Source organism: Schistocerca piceifrons, chromosome 2 (genome assembly GCF_021461385.2).
Source record: "Schistocerca piceifrons isolate TAMUIC-IGC-003096 chromosome 2, iqSchPice1.1, whole genome shotgun sequence".
In the NCBI taxonomy this organism is placed as follows: domain Eukaryota; kingdom Metazoa; phylum Arthropoda; class Insecta; order Orthoptera; family Acrididae; genus Schistocerca; species Schistocerca piceifrons.
This window is the reverse complement of record NC_060139.1, coordinates 259,647,468-259,668,903: the sequence shown is the minus strand read 5'-3', so window position 1 is coordinate 259,668,903 and position 21,436 is coordinate 259,647,468. Positions and strand designations below refer to the sequence as shown.

General features: G+C 37.8%; 1 protein-coding gene across 1 annotated transcript in view; it reads left to right on the top strand.

Annotated features, from left to right (window-relative positions):
* Positions 1–18,849, top strand: part of LOC124776942 (recQ-mediated genome instability protein 1-like) — a 130,362-nt gene extending 111,513 nt beyond the window's left edge. Inside the window, exon 9 of the mRNA XM_047252164.1 lies at positions 18,243–18,849. The gene's annotated coding sequence lies outside the window, so the exon portion shown is untranslated. The remainder of the gene's footprint in view (positions 1–18,242) is intronic.
* Positions 18,850–21,436: the final 2,587 nt, after the last annotated feature.

Sequence of the window (21,436 nt, the reverse complement as noted above, 5' to 3'; positions counted from 1 at the left end):
AGTTTTGTTCGGCTGAAGCCGCACTTCAGGTTTCTGCCGCCAGAGCGCTCGAGGGCGCAGTGAGACAAAATGGTGACAGGAGCCGAGAAAGCGTATGTCGTGCTTGAAATGCACTCACATCAGTCAGTCATAACAGTGCAATGACACTTTAGGACGAAGTTCAACAAAGATCCACCAACTGCTAACTCCATTCGGCGATGGTATGCGCAGTTTAAAGCTTCTGGATGCCTCTGTAAGGGGAAATCAACGGGTCGGCCTGCAGTGAGGGAAGAAACGGTTGAACGCGTGCGGGCAAGTTTCACGCGTAGCCCGCGGAAGTCGACGAATAAAGCAAGCAGGGAGCTAAACGTACCACAGCCGACGGTTTGGAAAATCTTACGGAAAAGGCTAAAGCAGAAGCCTTACAGTTTACAATTGCTACAAGCCCTGACACCCGATGACAAAGTCAAACCCTCTGAATTTTCGGCGTGGTTGCAACAGCTCATGGAAGAGGATGCGTTCAGTGCGAAACTTGTTTTCAGTGATGAAGCAACATTTTTTCTTAATGGTGAAGTGAACGGACACAATGTGCGAATCTGGGCGGTAGAGAATCCTCACGCATTCGTGCAGCAAATTTGCAATTCACCAAAAGTTAACGTGTTTTGTGCAATCTCACGGTTTAAAGTTTACGGCACCTTTTTCTTCTGCAAAAAAAAAAAAAAAAAAAAAAAAAAAAAACGTTACAGGACACGTGTATCTGGACATGCTGGAAAATTGGCTCATGCCACAACTGGAGACCGACAGCGCCGACTTCATCTTTCAACAGGATGGTGCCCCACCGCACTTCCATCATGATGTTCGGCATTTCTTAAACAGGAGATTGGAAAACCGATGGATCGGTCATGGTGGAGATCATGATCAGCAATTCATGTTATGGCCTCCACGCTCTCCCGACTTAACCCCTTGCGATTTCTTTCTGTGGGGTTATGTGAAAGATTCAGTGTTTAAACCTCCTCTACCAAGAAACGTGCCAGAACTGCGAGCTCGCATCAACGATGCTTTCGAAATCATTGATGGGGGCATGCTGCGCTGAGTGTGGGAGGAACTTGATTATCGACTTGATGTCTGCCGAATCACTAAAGGGGCACATATTGAACATTTGTGAATGCCTAAAAAATGAAAATATCTCAAATAATAATGTTATTGTAGAGCTGTGAAATCGCTTCAATCATTTGTAATAACCCTGTGTGTGTGTGTGTGTGTGTGTGTGTGTGTGTGTGTGTGTGTGTATAAAACTTGCATACTTGCTTTACTTTCATTCTACTGTCATATGAGATTGTATTCTGGGGTAACTCATCAAACCAAGCAATGGTTTTTAGTGTGCAAAAGCGTATAGTAAGAATCATTTATGGTGTAAATTCAAGAACATCCTGTAGAAAACTGTTCAAGGAACTTTGTATTCTAACCACTGCTTGTCAATTTGTTTATTCCTTAATGAAGTTTGTTGCAAGTAATCTGTCTCTATTTCCAACCAATAACTCAGTACATAGTATCAGTACTAGGAATAAGAACAATCTACATAAAGACCTAAAATCACTTACCTTGGTCCAAAAAAGGTTCCAATATTCAGGAACACACATTTTCAATAAATTGCCAGCAACCATTAAAAACTTGGTTTCAGATAAAGCATGGTTTAAACAGAGTTTGACTGACTTTTTGGTAGGCAACTCCTTCTACTCTATAGATGAATTTCTTAACAGGGACTGTAAGACCAGCTTAAGTAAAAATGTCTGTTAGATTTCGGTTTTGACAGCGCTTGGTCACAACAGTTAAGATTAGGTATTGTGTGCCTGATAAATCTATTAAAAGTGTCTAGCAATGTTTTATTCTGACAGCGATTAATTCTGTAAATATTGGCAGTTCCAGTTTATTGTGATGTATTCACTTATTTTGACAATCTCCTGACAAATGACCAGGGGAGTAAATTTTATATTCAAATGTTTTATGTTTTTAGTTCCACACCCACGAGAGTCATCTCATTTTTTGGGTCTATGTAACAAAGCTGAATCTGATCTAATCTCTAATCTATCCACTGACTCACTTGTTTGATTGTAGGACATTTTAAAGCACCCTGTTTTATCCACACACACACACACACACACACACACACACACACACACACACACTAGTTTGATTGTAGGTCATTTTGTAGCTCCCTTCTGTGTGAATTCAAGTTGTGTTTCATCCATCATCCATTTGTTCCATTCCTCATTAATATACAATTTAAATGGTTTATCTATCGAGACATCAAAAGGTTGCAATTGTAAAGTAAGTTCTCTCGAACTAATAGTACGCTCTGTATTCCCCTGTCTCAATTTCTCTTTCACAGAATTTTTCTAATGACTACTAAACTGACCAGCATAAGAAGAGAACTCTTCTTCAATAAAACACCTTCCCTTCTCGCTGACACTCTGTTAATCCATAATCCTGTGCCAGCCTCGTCCATCCAACTCTAGTCATGTACATGAACAACACCTGGAAGTATTTCAGAAGGTTTTGGTGTTGTTTTGTGCTTAAATATGTTTGTTGGGTTAAGTTTAGTATCATCAGCACAAATGAAAGGACAACACTGTGGTGCATTTTTCCGTGTTCACTTGTTTTTATAGTTACATACAGTTTTAGCATCTTTCATGGCAACAGTCCCGTTACTTGGCACATCAAATGTCAGAGGAGTTTCGTCCATATTCATCATTTGGTTTAACTATACACTGATTTTCTTTCAATGTTGAGTAATAAAGCAGTGGAAAGATAATATTTTCTCCTCACACTCTTGTCACATTTTCTGATATACTTTGGTTGTGGTTCGCATGCTGAGTCCATGATGCTTCATAAACCTATAGCACCAACCAACTCCACCCTTAAAGTCTGTTAAGTTCCACTGTAGTTCTAGCTTTGAATCATTTTTGTATTAATTCCAGTGTCATTTTGATGGTGTCGTTCAGTCCATTTCAATACATTATCTTCTAGTTTTGGCTATTTTGCATTCAGTACTCTATTTGCACGTTTAGTCTTCCTCATTTTTTTTTTCAGTTCTTCTTTACTAGCCTGCCAGTTGTGAATGTTTTTTATGTTGGTGGGGGGCTGGAATGCCGCTCAGCTGCTCTGTTTCATTTTCTTCTGCATATGCTGTTATTTTCAATTTACAGCCTGCATCATATGAATACCTTTTATTTTTTTCCATTACAAAACTAGCTGCTAACAGAAATATGTTACAGTTACCAATAACACAAATCACTTTTAATTCAAGTCCACTGGCACCATAGACTGCAATGATGCATCATAGGCTACACAGTGTTCTGGCTTAATGATGGTGCGACAGGAGGAAGACTGTGTTAGAAAGCTTGTGAATCCTGGCGTCTCATGTTCGTCACATCAGTGCACTGCTGCTGCTTATTGAACCCAGTTTTGCCGGATAGAGATATTTTTCCCACGGCAACAAATATATGGCCCTTTTTAAAACTAGTGTGAATTTTAAATCAAATACTGGACATTTTTATATTAAGCTCAGGTATAAGACACACCTGAATTTTGGAGGCAATTTTTCGAAGAAAAAAGTGAGTCTTGTAGTCCTTAGAGTACGGTATATAAACAGGTCATTTTTAGTTATGTATATACTCCGTATGATGAGAGAGGAGCTCTGACAGTTGGGAGTGCAGTTGCCAGTATTCAACATTCATTAATCTCAGTCTTTCTTCCTGTGTTATTGACTTGAGTGGTCTGTTATTTGTAAGTGTGCTTACGTCATTCGTCCAAGCCTCGCGCCTCAGTAGTGTAAACACACTACTGAGGTGTGCAGTTGCAGCTGTAGTGGTTATAAAGCTAAATACTGACAAAGTAATTTGTGCACTGTTATATGGCTATTAAATTTAATCATTTTCAGTGGTGTTTCATGATGTTTGTGGCGAAATAATGATGTAATAAACTTGTGGAAACGTTCGCTTGCTTTGTTTACTGTGCGTTGAACTCATTTAGTAAACGTCATGCCTTTGTTTTCAGCTGACACTTCTAGTGAAATATTTCAGTAAAATTTTCATTCAGTGTTTTAACTTTGTTGAGTGTTACAGTTGCCACTTGAATTTTTGGTTTTAGCTAATCATTTTGTGAAGTTTTGTTGGTCTTGGTGTTAGCTGTGGTGTAGTCGTATTAATACAAGTAGTTGCTTTCTTAGTGGACAGAGAATTTTGAGATCGCTATTGTCAGTTCTATAAGTAGTTCTATTGGTGTAACTGAACTTAGGTAATGTAGATGTATAGTTTTTTTCAGTAACTGTAAAATTTTACCATGAGTGAGAAGTGTGGGCTCTGTCATAGGTTTGTGAGTTGTAGGTTATGGTGTGGGATTTGTTCAAAGTATTTTCATTGGGGGAATACAGTGGGGAAGCCAGTGGGCATTCTAGTGAGATCCTCTCCTTGGAATGCAGAATCTGTAGTAGAGATAAGTTGATAGAGAAGTAGGGGCATAAGATCTGTGCCCTTCAGGTGCAGTTACAACACGCAAAGGAGCTAGATTGGTTGAGGAGGGTGAATGGAGGTGGGGAATGGGAACTGGCAGTTGGCAAGAAGGCAACTAGGAGGAGGAGGTATTCAGACAGTTATACTTTGCGTATATGCAATAGATTTGACCAACTGTCAGAGTTGAGTGGAGAGGAGCCCGTTGTAGCTGTAGATGTAGGGAACATGCAGCAGTCCTCAGCAGATAGGAGGCCTAGGTCAGTTACAAAGTCTAACAGAAAGAAGAAGGTTCTGCTGCTAGGTAGTTCATACGGTAGAGATGTGGACCAGCAGTTGCAGGAAGTGTTGGGAGTGAGTACCAGGTCACCAGCATTGTGAAGCCTAGTGCAGGGTTGGCTCAGGTGACTTGACAGCGTAGGGGAGTTATGTAGGAATTTTACGGAGGAGCATCAGATAGTGATAGTGGGTGGAGCAGGGAACAGTCTTGGTAGGGATGGGGAATATGATGTAGGTGGTGACCTGGTAAAGATAACTACTCAAACTGGTGGCACTAATGTGCATTTCGTGCAACTGTTTCAGTGTCATGATCAGCCTCATCTTAATGCAGCTGTTAGGCGCGTTAACATGCGGCTGGGGAGGGTGCTGATGGCAGACGGTATGGGTCACATTTCAGTGGTGCCATTTGGGTCTATCAGTAGATCGGTTTTCACTAGGCATGGCCTGCACCTCAATAGGTATGAGAAGGGGAGGCGGCAACACTTGTAGGTGACGAGTGTAGTGGGTTGTGGTGGTATCACTCATGGAAAAATTCATGTAGTAGTTGGTATTAGAGCTGCACCTTTTTTAGATTGAAGTCAGCTTGTAGGTATACCTGCTTAAATGATGTCCCTCTAGCTAAGGGCTCACCTTCAGAGGATATCATGTTTCCAAGTCAAGAAGGAATCAGCATATTTCATCAAAATATAAGTGTTATTAGAGATAAAGTTAGTGAACTGCTTAAAGGTGTTATCTCTGAAATTAGTGGTATGTTTCAGCACCACTTAAATAATTTGACAATTCAGAGGCTTCCCTTACCAGGATACAGATTAGCTGGCTGTTTTTCAAGGTCTTTCTTGCGGGGTGGGGTAGTGGCCATGTACGTAAAAAACAGTATTCCATCTGAGTCCATAGATGTATCACGGCACTGCACTGAACAGATATTTGATGAATGTTGTGCAGGGGCATTTGAATTTAGTGAAACTAAACTTCTAATTGCTGTTGTTTATAGGTCCCAAGAGCATTTCTGCTCAAACTAGAGAGGGTTCTTTATTCACTTTGTAGGAAGTACTAGAAATTAGTTATATGTGGTGACTTCAGTATGAATTTTTTATATGATGGTGCAAGAAAAAGGATGTTGGTAGATCTCCTGAATTCATATGATCTGATGCAGAGTGTGTTTTTTTCCAACTAGGCTGCAGGGGAAAGTAGCACAGCCATAGACATTATTTTTATTCATTCTTCGTTACTAGATGGGCATTCTGTTAGTCAAAGTGTGAATGGCCTTTCAGACCATGATGCACAAATTTTAACACTAAAAGGCTTTTGTGGTCAAACAAATGTCACATATAATTACAAACTATGTAGGAAAGTTAATCCAACAGCAATAGAGAGTTTTTTAAACCTCGTCAAGGAAGAAGAGTGGTAGGATGTTTATAGTGCTGATAACATAGGTGATAAATATAATGCTCTCCTTAACACATTTGTCATGCTCTTTGAGAGTTGCTTTACATTAGAGCGTTCTAAACAGGGTACTAGCAGTAGTAGGCAGCCCGGGTGGCTGACTAGTGGGATAGGAGTACCATGTAGAACACAGTGGGAATTATATCAAAATGTTAGAAGTAGTCACAATCAAGCTACAGTAGCCCATTACAAACACTACTGTAAGGTGCTTAAAAATGGTATTAGGAAGGCAAAGAGTATGTGATATACAAATAGAATAGCTAATTCACAGGATAAAATTAAAACCATATGATCAGTTGTGAAGGAGGTGTCTGGTCAGCAGCACAAGGTTGGCGATATAAAGTCAGTTCATAGTAAAAATATTTCTGTTACTGATACATTAGATGTAGCCTATGTTCAGTATTTAACAATCATTTTCTGAGCATTGCTGGTGAATTAAATAAAAATTTAGTTTCTACAAGGAATCATATAACTTTCTTGTCAAATACCTTTCCGAGATTGATGTCCGAAATACTCGTCTGTGATACAGACAAGGGGGGGATTGAGTCAATAATCAAATCACTGAAGACTGAGGACTCTCATGATTATGATGGAGTGCCTAGCAGATTATTAAAGTACTGTGCTGCACATTTTAGCCCTGTACTTAGCCATATTTGTAATTCTTCCTTTATGAATGGTCAGTTTCCTGAACGATTAAAGTACTCAGTAGTAAATCCGCTTTGTAAAAAGGGAGAAAGGGATAAGGTAGATAATTTTAGACCTATTTTTATGCCATCAGCATTTGCTAAAGTTACTGAAAAGGCTGTGTATGTAAGGATAATTGATCATTTTATATAACACAATTTGCTATCAAATGTACAGTTTGGCTTTAGAAGTCGTTTAACAACTGAAAATGCTATGTTCTCTTCTCTCTGTGAGGTACTGGATGGGGCCGCCCACGGTGGCCGAGCAGTTCTAGGCGCTACAGTCTGGAACCGCACGACCGCTACGGTCGCAGGTTCGAATCCTGCCTCGGGCATGGATGTGTGTGATGTCCTTAGGTTAGTTAGGTTTAAGTAGTTCTAAGTTGTAGGGGACTGATGACCTTAGAAGTTGAGTCCCATAGTGCTCAGAGCCATTTGAACCATTTGTACTGGATGGGTTTCAAACAATACGCATATTTTTTTATTTAACTAAGGCGTCTGATTGTGTTGATCACAAAATATTGCTCCAAAAGCTGGAGCATTACGTAATACAGGGATTAGCTCACAATTGGTTCACCCCTTGCTTTAGCAACAGGCAGCAAGAGGTCATTATTCACGATGTTGAGAATGGCTATGATGTGGGATCTGAGTGGGGTATGGTCAAGTGTGTGTGTGTGTGTGGGGGGGGGGGGGGGGGGGGGGGAGTGCCTCAGGGATCAGTGTTGGGGCCACTCGTGTTCCTTATTTATATAAATGATATGTCCTCTCTTATTACGAGTAACTCTATATTTCTGTTTGCTAATGGCACTAGCTTGGTAGTAAAGGATGTTGTGTGCAACATTGGCTTGGCTTCAAATAATGCAGTTCATGACATGTCTTAATGGATTGTAGAAAATAAACTAACACCAAATCACAGTAAGACTCAGTTTCTACAGTTTATGACACACAATTCAACAAAACCTGACATTTTAATTTCACAGAATGGGCATATGATTACTGAAACTGAACAGTTCAAATTTCTAAGTGTTCAGATAGATAGTAAACTGTTGTGGAATGCCCACATTCAGGATCTTGTTCAAAGACTTTATGCTGCAATTCTTACTATCCAAACGGTACCTGAAGTGAGTGTTCATTCAACATGAAAATTGCTCTACTTTGCTTATTTTCACTGGCTTATGTCATATGGTATTATATTCTGGGGTAACTCTTCCCATTCTAAAAGGATATATTTGGTTCAGAAACGGGCGATTCGGGCAATAAGAGGTGTAAGTTCATGAACCTCTTGTCGACCCCTGTTCACGAGTCTGGGTATTTTGACATTGATGTCTTAATTATATATTCCTTACTGTCAGTTCTTGTTAACAGTATTAGCTTATTCCCAAGGATAACCAGCTTTCACTCGGTTAATACTCGGCAGAAACCAAACCTGCATTTGGATCGGACTTCCTTAACTCTTGTGCAGAAAGGTGTGCAGTTTATTGCTGCACTCATTTTCAATAAGCTACCACCGAATTCAAAAATCTTAGAAGAATTCCATGCACTTTCAAATTGAAACTCAAGTGTTTCCTCATAGGTCACTCCCTCTATTCTGTTGAGGAGTTCCTTGAAAAATTAAGCTGATTCTTCGTGTATTGTTGATTGCATTTACTTAAACTTATGGATTGACTTTTTTAGGTTCATAAACCTTTTGTTTTTATCTGTTATAACTTTTATGTTGTAATTTCATGTACTGACACAGTCCATGACCTTGGAGATTTGTACCTCTATTTGGTCCTATGGAACTTGATGTGTAAATAAAATAAATAAAAAAGAAGTGCAATGGGTCATCAGAGACTGGTGGGCTGATGAGCTGGGTAACAGGGTTACCCTTCGGCCCTGGGGCAGCCAGAGCTACAGAGTCATACAGTGCCGCATGTTTCATTGCAGCATTTTTGTTGGCAGTGTTCTACTGATTGATGTGTTCCTTCAATAAGTGTTTTTTCTCATGTGATAGCTGAGTTTGCCTCCTTACACAAACCTACATGAATAGAGTTGTGACATTAACAAATTACAGAAAACTGCACAAGTGTTACATGCTAAATATCGAATGAAGAAGTTATCTTTATTTTTCATGTGGAAGAATGGAAACCCCAAGCTCATCATCATCTGATTAATTATTTCTTGTCATGACCCCACACAGACTTTGATACATTTGCTGCTGCTGTCCTCACGTCTGATAAAGAATATGGAATACGTATGGAGTCTTCTTGTATGCCTTCTTTTATTTTGACCGTGTAAACTCTTTCCCCATGTGGTTCATGATGGTTTTCCAGTTTTCTGCTGTTATTCGTGTACCAGCTTCTCTGTGTCTCAAATGTAAAGGTTTTATTTCGCTTGGCAACATCTGCTTTTCTTTGAGCTAAGCCAAGTTTGATGGCAATGTAATGGTAGTGGCACAGTGGAGGATGCATGACATTGTGGCCGTGGTTCTCTGCTAACATATCAGTTACTTACTGTGTCTCTGTTGCTTGTATCGTTTCACTAATTCCAGAAGTTCCATTTTCACATAGTCTGTTCAGAGCCTATTTTATTATCTTTCAACCAGTTGACTATTTCGTCTCTCCTTGCAGCAGCTGTTGGTGCCTTATTTGATTGTACAGAACGGTGCAATGCATTTTCCATTACAAAACACTACCAGAACTGACATTTAGCAACAAAAGAGTAATGAACCAGACTTTAAATGTATCTGCATTCATTTCCTTGTGGTAATCAACAGCTTTTTTGACTGAAATATCATCATAGCACAAGGCACCAAACAGTTCATAGAGCGAGGATGAACAATAATTAGTCACCCTCATTTACCAGTTGCCACACCCATAGTTTGTCGGCATGTGTCATCTGTCCACATTATGGATCGTGGAAGACGCACATTGACCCATGTTTTGCCAATGCATATGACGTTCTCTGGGTTCACTGCTAGCAACTCGTGCAGGAATTGACACCTCCATGCCACAATGTCTGTGTGTTCCATTAGTACCTTTCTTCCTGAGAACTTTTTCCATTGGGAGGCCCCCCCCCCCCCTTTTTTTTTTTTTGTAACAATGGAAATATTTGTCGTTCTGCCTGTGAACAAACCACTGTGTCCCATCAACTCTTTCAATGTGGGGTACTCCTTTCTGCTATAGTGCACGATAGCTTTTTTATTGAGTTGGTATTTTAGTCACATGACACACACTCTCTTCCTTGACTTTCCAGGCTGCTTTTCCAGACTTTACACTAACTGGGCTCCCAACTGAATTGGCATCCTCTTTATCATTTGTGACTCTTGTCACTGCCACAGTAGAGATGTTCAATACCTCTGCCGCCCTGTCAGTCACATCACTCGTTGGTGTCGAAGGCCCAGCATTGTCTTTGTCTATTTCAAAGTAAACACAATCTGTAAATAAATTTGTATGCTTTAGATTTTAGCGTAACTCCTCTTCTCTTCTCTGCACTACAAGAAGTCATTTTCCACAAAGAGCAAGAGACTCACAGAATTAATGAAATGCACATGTACACACTCAAACCTGAACACAGCATGCTGCACTGTTGACTGAAAGCAAGAGTTGCCTCACTATGTCAGAACTGAGATGTTGCCACGGTAATGTAAACAAAGTATAATGATTTGATTGGCCATCAGGGATGCGAAAGCACACACGCCAAGGTCACTTCAACTGCCAGGGCTCTCCTCATGCTATAAGGAGTATCGATTTCCATAGAAAGGGCTCTTTGGTTGGATATGTGGTTTTCTAACTTGGTTGTGTTTGCAATCTCCTTTGTTATGTTTGTGAGAATGTTGTCAATGCATATATGTGTGTCTGTAGTAATTCTTGTAGGTTCTGAGTGAATTGGTTATAGATATAACACTTTAGTAAGTCGACATAAAGCAAAGAATTAAGGCTCTTATTTAATGAGCCTATGTTGGTGTCCCCAACAAAAAGCAAATTTTTTATTCTTCTCCAAGTCCTCCAGACAGTTAAAAAATTTTCAACGCACCTCCCAAGTAACCTATTCATTCCCTAGTTTGAAATATATCGTTGCAACCTCAAGTACCATTTCAGTACTCAGATCACCTATCCATTTGACTTTTTCACATGGTGCATCATTTCTGCTGTAAATTCCTACCCCATCACCTTTGTGTATTTCTACAGAACAAGTTTATGAGTTTGTAATTGTTTAGTCTGCACCCATGTGCTTCCTCTTCCTTGCAGTTCGGTTCATTTGCTATGAAGAAATGTGGTTTAGTTTCATTTAGGTATACACCCTCATGCTCTGCTTTATTTGATAAATACTGAACATTTTCAGGCTTTCTAAGCAACTTTACGCCTTGTTTCTTGTGATATTGCTGGCATCAATGTTGCCAATTTAGTTGTTTTCCAACTAAATCTAGTTTTTTTGAAATGCCATCTGATTGGAAAATTTAAGATCTGGTTGTTAGTGGGAAATTTAGTCTTTTTAAAATATTATATGGTTGAATTCTAGTCCTTTTAATGTTATATTCTTCGAAAAGTTTATTTTGTTCATTCTAGTTCATTTCAGTATGCTCCACAGGTTATAGAAGAAATTACTTTCTTGCAACTGTTTATACTATAAAATCTGTTGTTATTGTTGTTGTTGTCGTCATCATCATCTTAAGTCCAGAGACTGGTTTGATGCAGCTCTCCATGCTACTCTATCCAATGCAAGCTTTTTCATCTCCAAGTACCTTCTGCAATCTACATCCTTCTGAATCTGTTTAGTGCATTCATCTCTTGGTCTTCCTCTAAGATTTTTACCCTCCACACTCTCCTCCAATACTACACTGGTGATCCCTTTATGCCTCAGATCATGTCCTATTTACCAATCCCTTCTTCTAGTCAAGTTGTGTCACAAATTTCTATGCTCCCCAATTCTATTCAGTACCTCCTCATTAGGTATGTGATTCTACCCATGTAATCTTCAGCATTCTTCTGTAGCACCACATTTCGAAAGCTTCTATTCTCTTCTTGTCTAAACTATTTATCGTCCATGTTTCACTTCCACACTCTGTAGAAATACTTTCAGAAAAGACTTCCTGACTCTTAAATCAACACTTGATGTTAACAAATTTCTCTTCTTCAGAAATGCTTTCCTTGTCATTGCCAGTCTACATTTTATATCCTCTCTGCTTCGACCGTCATCAGTTATTTTGCTCCCCAAATAGCAAAACTCATCTACTACTTTAAGTGTCTCATTTCCTAATCTAAGTGCCGCAGCATTGCCTGATTTAATTCGACTACATTCCATTATCCTCATTTTGCTTCTGTTGAAGTTATCTTATATCCTCCTTTCAAGACACTGTCCATTCCGTTCAACTGCTCTTCCGGATCCTTTGCTGTCTCTGGCAGAATTACAGTGTCATCGGCAAACCTCAAAGTTTTTATTTCTTCTCCATGGATTTTAATTCCTACTCCAAATTTTTCTTTTGTTTCCTTTACTGCTTGCTTATTATACAGATTGAATAACATTTGGGATAGGTTACAACCATGTCTCAATCCCTTCCCAACCACTGCTTCCCTTTCATGCCCCTTGACTCTTATAACTGCCATCTGGTCTGTACCAATTGTAAATAGCCTTTCGCTCCCTATATTGAACCCCTGAATCATTCAGAATTTGAAAGAGAGTATTTCAGTCAACATTGTCAAAAGCCTTTTCTAAGTCTACAAATGTTAGAAATGTAGGTTTACGTTTCCTTAATCTATTTTCTAAGATAAGTCGTAGGGTCAGTATTGCCTCACAAGTTCCAACATTTCCACGGAATCCGAATTGATCTTGCTGTCAGTAGCACTAACTGAATGTTGTCTACTCTCGGGGCCTTGTTTCTACTTAGGTGTTTCAGCGCTCTGTCAAATTCTTCATGCTGTATCTTATCTCCCATTTCATCTTCATCTACATCCTCTTCCGTTTCCATCACACTGCCCTCAAGTACATCGTCCTTGTATAAACCCTCTGTATACTCCTTCCACCGTTCTGCTTTCCCATCTTTGCTTAGAACTGGTTTTCCATCTGAACTCTTGATATTCATACAGGTGGTTCTCTTCTCTCCATAGGTCTCTTTAATTTTCCTGTAGGCAGTATCTATCTTAACCCTTGTGAAATATCCTTGTACACCATTACATTTGTCCTCTAGCCTTCCCTGCTTAGCCATTTTGCACTTTTCTGTCGATCCCATTTTTGAGATGTTTGTGCTCTGTTTTGCCTGTTTCATATATTCTCCTTTCATCAATTAATTTCAATATCTCTTCTGTTGCCCAAGGATTTCTACAAGCCCTCTGCTAAGAGGCTAGAGTGAAAAAAATAAACTTTTCGAAGATTATAATAATAAAAAGACTAGAATTCAACCAGATAATATTTTAAAAAGACTAAATTTCCCACTAGCAACCAAATCCTAAATTTTCCAACCAGATGGCCTTTCAAAAACACTATATCTAGTTGGAAAACAACTCGGTTAAGAAACAAAAAACGTTTGTTTGAAAGGCTACTTTCTGGCTACTGCACATGTGCAGAGCGGAAGTCGCATTCGAAGCATGTCTGGTCCCGAATCTGGCTACTTGAAGTGGGGCACCAGCTGTTTGAGGAGCGACTAGTAGCATCAAGTAGCCAGATGCTACCTGAGGAAAATTTTCTGGCACTGTCAAGCTGCCAGTTTCGTGCATGCGCATAGTTGTGTTCTTATGTTTTATGTTTATTTATTCTTATAAAATCACCTGTAAAAGTCCAGCTGTTTGCCGATCGGTGACAGTCGATCAGTAAAATGCGTTTGAAGAGCCCAGACACCAAGCATGGGCTCTTGACATCAGCGTTGATGTGCATGTGCAGTAGCGCCCGTTTGGTGTTTCTTTAAGTAGCTTCCTGGCAGCTCTTCAAATGAATCTAAGCTTAATTGCTACTGGTACTGGTATTGCTACTGTAAATAACAAGCTCAAGAAGTACTTAAGTAAGGAACTCTTGTACTTTATTTTGTAAAATTATTTTAAATGTATGAAAAATTGAAATTGTAATTTAACTAATTTCAATAATGCATGATACGGTATAATATTTCTATTATATACTCCCATTGCCGAGGACCGAGCAGCTGAACGAACTGCAAACTGCTTGTTATTATTCAGTTATTGTCGAATTCATGTCAGAAGCGGCTGTGCTTAGTGCTTGTTCTTCTTGTCATAGTGACTGATTATAGTTTTGTTAATATGGGTAAAGTTAAACCTCAATACACCCAAAAGTTTAGGGAAGAATGGTTAAAAAATCCGAAATTCGTCCAATGGTTATCACAAGCTGTAGGAGATGACACAAAGGCATTCTGTAAAGTGTGTCACTGTACCGTAAGAGCTCGGTTAGTGGATTGGAAAATCAAGCAGAAACAAAAAACATAAATCTGCTGTATCTTCCTTTTCCTCCCAAAGACAGGAAAATGTTAATTTTAAACCAGTTCAGGATTCCGTAGGACGTTAGGAAGCTGAAGGGTCACTCGCCCTCTTTGTGTCCGCACATTGTGCTATAATGTCGTATGATCACTTAGAAGAAATGTGTAAAACAGGTTCAAAGACAGTCTTCTTGCAAGCCAGGTTAAGTTACATTGTACAAAGTGTAGTGGTATTATCAAGAATGTTCTTGGGCCCTATTTTGCGAACAATCCTAGGAGTGAAGTTGATGATGTTATGTACAGTATTTTAATTTATGAAACAACTGATATTAGTGTCACTAAACTTCTAGTAATTGCTATAATTTATCATAGTAAAACATCCCACAAGATTGTTTCGACATTTATTACACTAGTCGAACTTGAAAAACGCAATGCTGAATCTATTGTATCAGCTATTAAAGAGGTGTTGAAAGAAGTTAATTTAGACTTGAAGAAATTGCAGGGAATAAGAACAGATAATGCTAGTGAGATGGTTTGTATTAATAATGGCGTGTATGAAATACTTAAAAGGGAGATTCCGCTTTTGGTGCTTATAAGGTGTGTCTGTTATTCCATTCAGTTGACAACCTTTGCAGCAACTGCAGAATGTCTTCTAAGAAATTTGGACGTTTTGATTAGGGAAACTTGTAACTGGTTTTCTCTATCTTCTTCACAACAGCTCTTTTACTGCCAGATTTTCTCAGTCCTAAATGATGGGGAGGAGCCACTGAAGATCTCCCATGCTTGTGACACAAGATGGTTATCTATTTAGCCTGCAGTATGTAGAATAACTGATCAATGGCTTGAGTTAAAAATTCATTTTGAAATTGTTAGGCAAAGTGAAAAATGCTACACAGTTGGACTGCTCTATTCGATGTTCAGACACAAACTTAATTTAGTATATTTGCTATTTTTGAAACATATCCTTTCAAGTCTTCAGAGAGTCAGTAAGGAATTGGAGTCAAATGGTGTGGACCAATGCAAGTTATTAGATGACCTGGTAATTCTTATTCACTCTCTTCTTAAACAAGTTGTCATTCCCGTCTATCCAGTTAAGAGAAAATATCTTGACAATGATTTCGAAAATCACCTAGATCCAAAGCCGTATCTTGGATACTTGTTTGAAAAAAAAATTAAGAAATTAGAAACAAAATAACCGAAGGTGAAGAAAAACATGTTAGAGAAAGATTTGTAAAATTTGCTTCTTCACTTGTCAAACAGTTACAGCAAAGATTGCCTGATAGTGTTGAAATATTGAGGAAATTCTCTCTTCTTGCAGTTTCAAAGTCGCTTGTAGTGGTAAAAGAACACTTAATACCCCTGTTAGAAAGCTCTCACTTGGATAATGATACAATAACTGAATTACAGTGGAAAAAAAGACTGTCGTCCAATGGGATAACATTAACAATTCTATCGATTTCTGGTGTGAGGTTTTCAGTTACCATGACACCAGCAGTTAAAATCCTTTTAAAGTACTTGCAGAATTTGCATTATCTAGGCTTGTACTTCCTTGGTCAAACGGCGAGATAGAAAGAATATTCAGCCAGTTGAATCTCATCAAAATGAAGATAAGGAATCAAATGCGTACAGATACAGTAAATGCCATGTTAGGGATTCGTGCGGCTCTTCGCAGAAAGAATCGGTGCTGCCATAAGTACGTGTTTCCTGAGTCAGTTCTTAGAACAGTTGGGACAACTGAAGCATATAAATCGAGACCATCAACTTCTACTGCAGCTTCTCTTTTCCATGAGGATGATGACAATAATGATAAAGACGACATTCTTATTCTCAATCTGCTTGGAAAAAGTTATATACTGTTGGCAACACTGGTTGGCGCCAGCTATGCAAACGACATATTCACTTTCATCTTACATTTCTTCCTGCAGGTCGAGATTGATAACGTTTTATGTAGTTGCAGCCAGCTTTACTATTCCCATTGCTTGGAAGTCTTTGTTATAATCTTGTAAATTAGCTGCTCAGTTTGTGCCTTGGCTGTCTGTTAAGAAAAGAACACTGTACCTTTTACATGATGGATTCTTATTCTTGATTATGTTGTCAGTATCTCCTGCTGTTGCTTCATTTGTTCTGCCAGTGCATTGTTTATAAGTTTGCTGCCATCACACTTTGAACTTTCATGTTTATAACCATCTTTTGTGATTGCAATCTACTTATTTGGAAGTCACCCTGAAATGTACACAATTTTTGTGGTGATAATGGTTCATAAATTTCAGACATTAGTGCTTTTAGTGTTCATATTTGGAAGAGTTGGCGATCGTGTGGAAGTGTGTGTGATTTTCATCATGATGACGGTTCGCTTTTCAAATACATCTTTTTTGGCTCAATACGACCTTAATGGTTAGTCAAAGGCTACTTATATGATCATTTAACTTTGCGATTTCATCACTACAGTTTGCGCACACACTATTTTTGCTGGTGTAATTTTCATTTTTTTATTTTCATTTATTTATTTATTTATTCTCGTGCATGAACATGAATGCCTGTACAAAGCACTGCCTTTGAAGACTGCTCCTCGCCTCTTTTACAATGTTGATCTCTACTTAACTACAGGTCTTTCATAAATGTATGGGAGTTAAATGCTTTTGCATTTATAATGTTGTCATACATTTGTACTGGTGCACCATTCCCCACCCAAGGATATTGTCTGAGTGAAAAGCATGGTGACAGTATGCAATTATACATTTCATGGTAAATATCTGAAATTCTGAGTGGAGAGTACATCAAAAAACAGAAAGGCAGCTGCTCACCTATAGCAGACTGATGCGTGGAACATAGAAATGTGTAACAGAAGAGTGTTATTCACACAATCTGCCAAGCTCATGCTCTAAAGTACACACATGCACACACATGCAACTACACAGACACCCAAACGCAAACTCCCATCACCATGGAGAGAGCCTTTGGGTTTGTGTACTTTTTCAGACACTTTGGTTATAGATGAACCAGTTGCTAAATTTTTAAAGGCAAACAGTGTATCTTATTTCAGGGAGAGATGAATAAAAAAATATATTTCCAAAAATAAAATATTTTTAAAACTTATGTATTTATTTACTTAAATACAAATTTATGCACTTCTGGTGTTACATATGGATTTTTGATTAATTTTAAAGAGCCATTAGCTGGTACTACATTATACATTTATGTTTAAGTAAATGAACAATTACTTTTTTATTTGAATTTATTGAAGCTCTGTGCGTCTCTTTGCAATGGTTTGCACTCTTTACTGGTAATCGTCTTTCAGTAAATGCTGCAGTGACATGAACAGGAAGCATATGAGATAATTTTGTTTTAAAGCCTCATAGTGATTAAATAACTCACTTTTTAAGCATGTACTGTCAGTTGTCAGAAGCATTTTTTTCATGAGAATTATATCTCAGCAGTCATTAATTTTCTTTGTATTGCCCCTAATTAATAGAGTTTCGGAATATACTGTACTATATATTGCATTGAATTTATCTTGAGGATAACTTTTTAGCCAGTCATATGATTTCTCCCATTCCTACACTATTAAATGTTTTGGCATTTCGATCCAGATGTAAGTTCACTGTCAAATACCAATTCATAAACATGGATGAAAAACTTAACGGAAAGCAACTTTTTGGCACTAAATCTAAATCAAAAACAAATATCAGACTGACAATAACAGTGATGACAGGCAGTAACAACTTAACAATGCCAAAACAGTGGAATGGTTTCATTTGGTTGCTACCGTATACTGGTTTCACTCAAAAGAAATAATCAATAATAATACAAACAATACACAAAACTAAAACCGACTGAACTGATTGTATTCATTTGGTAGTTCCCATTACTAAGTTGATTGATTGCTTGTATTCATTTTTTGCATGTTGTCCAGAGTCTGGAAGTTGACTAATTTTGTTATATCTGTTCCAGATACGTCTTCTCGAAGAAAGCAGTGAAACAAGTTCTGTAGTATCGCCAAAAAGAAGAGGGGGCAGCAGAAATCACAAAGAGGTTCAGTTTTAAACAAGAGTACGTAAGTGAATAAATCCATTCAAGCATATGTTGGAGATGGAAGTTGTTACGCTACATCTGAATTTGTGGATTTTTCAGCTGTCATGTGCATTCTACATAATTAAGAGTATTAACTTTCAAGAGTTTTTTTTGACATAAATAGATTTTATGTTAGAAAAGTGTGGAATGAGTTAGTTGGAACTGACTCTTGAGTTTAGTGAAAGAATAGGCTGCATCAAGAGCACGACTCATGGCCTGAGAGGTGCTAGAAGTGGTGTAGTGCATCACGAATCATCATACCAACACCCACAATTTTAAATTGAAACTCCTCAAAGTAACAGTTGATTACTGTCAAGATTTATAGTGTTTATGGTGCCTTATGATCATATGTAATGAAATGATGATTACCTATATGTGGGACAGAAGAAGAGCATGTATATATATCAACTTCTGTAACAAAAGCAAATGGGAAAATGCTGACAAAAACACAAATTTGAAAATGTATTGAAGATCTAGATTTTGGAAACTTCATTTCATATTTTGCTTTGTGAAGAACCTATTAATTCGGAAATTTTGATGTTCAGAATGCTTCCCCAGCTGTGCAGATGTCAATCTTTAGCAGAGTATTCCTCAGTGAACAATGAGTATAATATACTCCGGTCACCGGGACCATTGCGTAATAAATATTACTTGCTTGCTGTGAAGCATTTACATTATAAATAATATTAGTTTATTCTGTGTATGTTTCAAGCATGGAGTGCTCATATTCGGGTATTACACCTGCGTACAAAAATGTATGTTAACACACTGTTATTCTTTTTTATCTTTTTATTTAAAAGTGGCTAGTTTCATGAGTAACCAGTCACCATTAAAAGTCTGAAACACATGTTGATACAGACAGTATAAATACACAGTGGATGAAATTAATTGAAATTTTTAGCTCATTGATATGGTTCTCTTTATGGTAAGTGTTGATAACTTTATATCGAAGTGAATATAATCTCATTACACAAAATTTCTCAATGTTGCATGTTGGTAATACTTTAGCTACCTGTCATTTGTTAAGAACTGCAGTCTCCGTATCTTTCTGGAATATTTTCTTGTTATCACTACTTACGAAAAAAATTCTCCACTGTGTTTGTTCAGTGCTCTTTGGGTGCAAGATTCCCAAGCAAACTAATAATTTCAGTTATTTTGTCATACTTCCATTCTCTTTATATTGTGTGCCACACGAACTGAGGTGTCAGTAATTAGACCTATATCACTGGCTAACATTAAAATATGGCCAGTTTGTATAGTTGATGTTTGTCTTTGAAGTATTTGTCACACAGATCTAGCTCTTGGAGTTGCATAGTATAGTATATTACTGTGTGTTACATCAGGTTCATTTTAGGGTTCTGATATAATGTAGTTGTATATACTATCCATATAGTTGCAATCGGCAGTAGAATTTACATTCTATTGTCCTGTGTGCATAAGAATTGTAAGCAGTTTGAAGCAATATTGCCTGTATCTCAGGTATGTCTGTTTTTTAGCAAATGCTACCAGTCACAGTTATTTTAGTATTGCAACTTGTTTCAAGAGATGACTACCTCATGAGGCAAAAAATGGCAGTCCAAATACATTTAACATTACACACAAATCGTAATGTAACAATTTTCTATTTATGCTTGTGCAGTGAAGTGCCTGTTAAAATGTAACTATCTCAGTTCCTCAAACCATTTAAAATGTAACCAGGTCCAGAAGCCCAGCTCCAACATCAAATCTAAAGTAACTTCTCACACCAGCTCCATTCATCAAATCTAACGTAGCAATCCCATCAATTCAGGTTGAACATAGTACAGCTGATCGTACCATGTTTTACATTTTTGGAGGTGATAACTTTGCTGCAGAAAGTCTTCGGTCACTACCACATGTACAGCAATTAATCTATTGACAACACTTCTTTATTACACACATATATACAACAGCTGACTGTCACGACTTCCCAGGAACCAGAACACACCAGATAGTACTCCAACTGCACTCCCTCCAAGGCTTTGGACAAAGTTTATTTATACATCTTTTAACAATTACGTTCTTTGACATTATTATGTTATTTCATGTTTGATGTTATAGTTGCAATAAGTTAATCCAGCAAAAACTGGCATTACAGAGTTTTACTGGAAATTAAAATGAGTACAATGATAATGCATATTTCCGAAATTAACAATCTTTTACAAGTGCAATTTTGAAATTCAGAATGTTTCTCGAATGTCTTTACATAATTTAATTAATTTTGCGATTTTATGAAACAATTTTGAGCTGGTAATATTTCTACAACATCAAAATTACAATTCAAATGTTCCAAATGACTTTTTACAACATTTGAAGGCTAAAATGCGGAATAATTATGTATGTCACAAAATCTTTAAACCGTGTTACAAAAAATTAATGAATCACTCTTCTAACATTATTTAAGATATAAATTGTCTTTCTGGATCAGTTTATGTCTCCTGTTTAAACGAATATTCTCTAGTTTTTGTAATATGTGGACATTGCACTGAATTTCTCAATAGAATGATCTAGAAACATTAATTACAAGTTTAATTACAGATTTTTAGTTGGTATTTTCCGTAAGAATATGTTGTTTTGATTTGCAAAGACACATAAATGAAGCTTTTCCAAAATTAATGGTTTACACAGTTAATTTGCATTATGGTAAACAATGAATTTTACTAATTGAATTATAATTACAAAACTGAATGAAAAAGGTTACTGTTGTGGCGTAGCAAGACAGCCACGCCACGGAAGTAGCCGAAAGGCACGCGTTTAACTCACGCAGGCAAGAGATAGGTCTGTAACAGGATATGTAATGAATGCTATAAATAAAAGTACGTAGCTCCTGGAATACTTAACTTTAATCCATCATTTGTATACATCGTTCTTGATGAGACATGCTTCATACGATAACTATCAATTGCTATGGCGCCTTGCTAGGTCGTAGCCATTGACTTAGCTGAAGGCTATTCTAACTATCTGCTCTGCAAATGAGCGAGGCTTCGTCAGTGTGCATCGCTAGCGAAGTCGTCCGTACAACTGGGGCGAGTGCTAGTAAGTCTCTCTAGACCTGC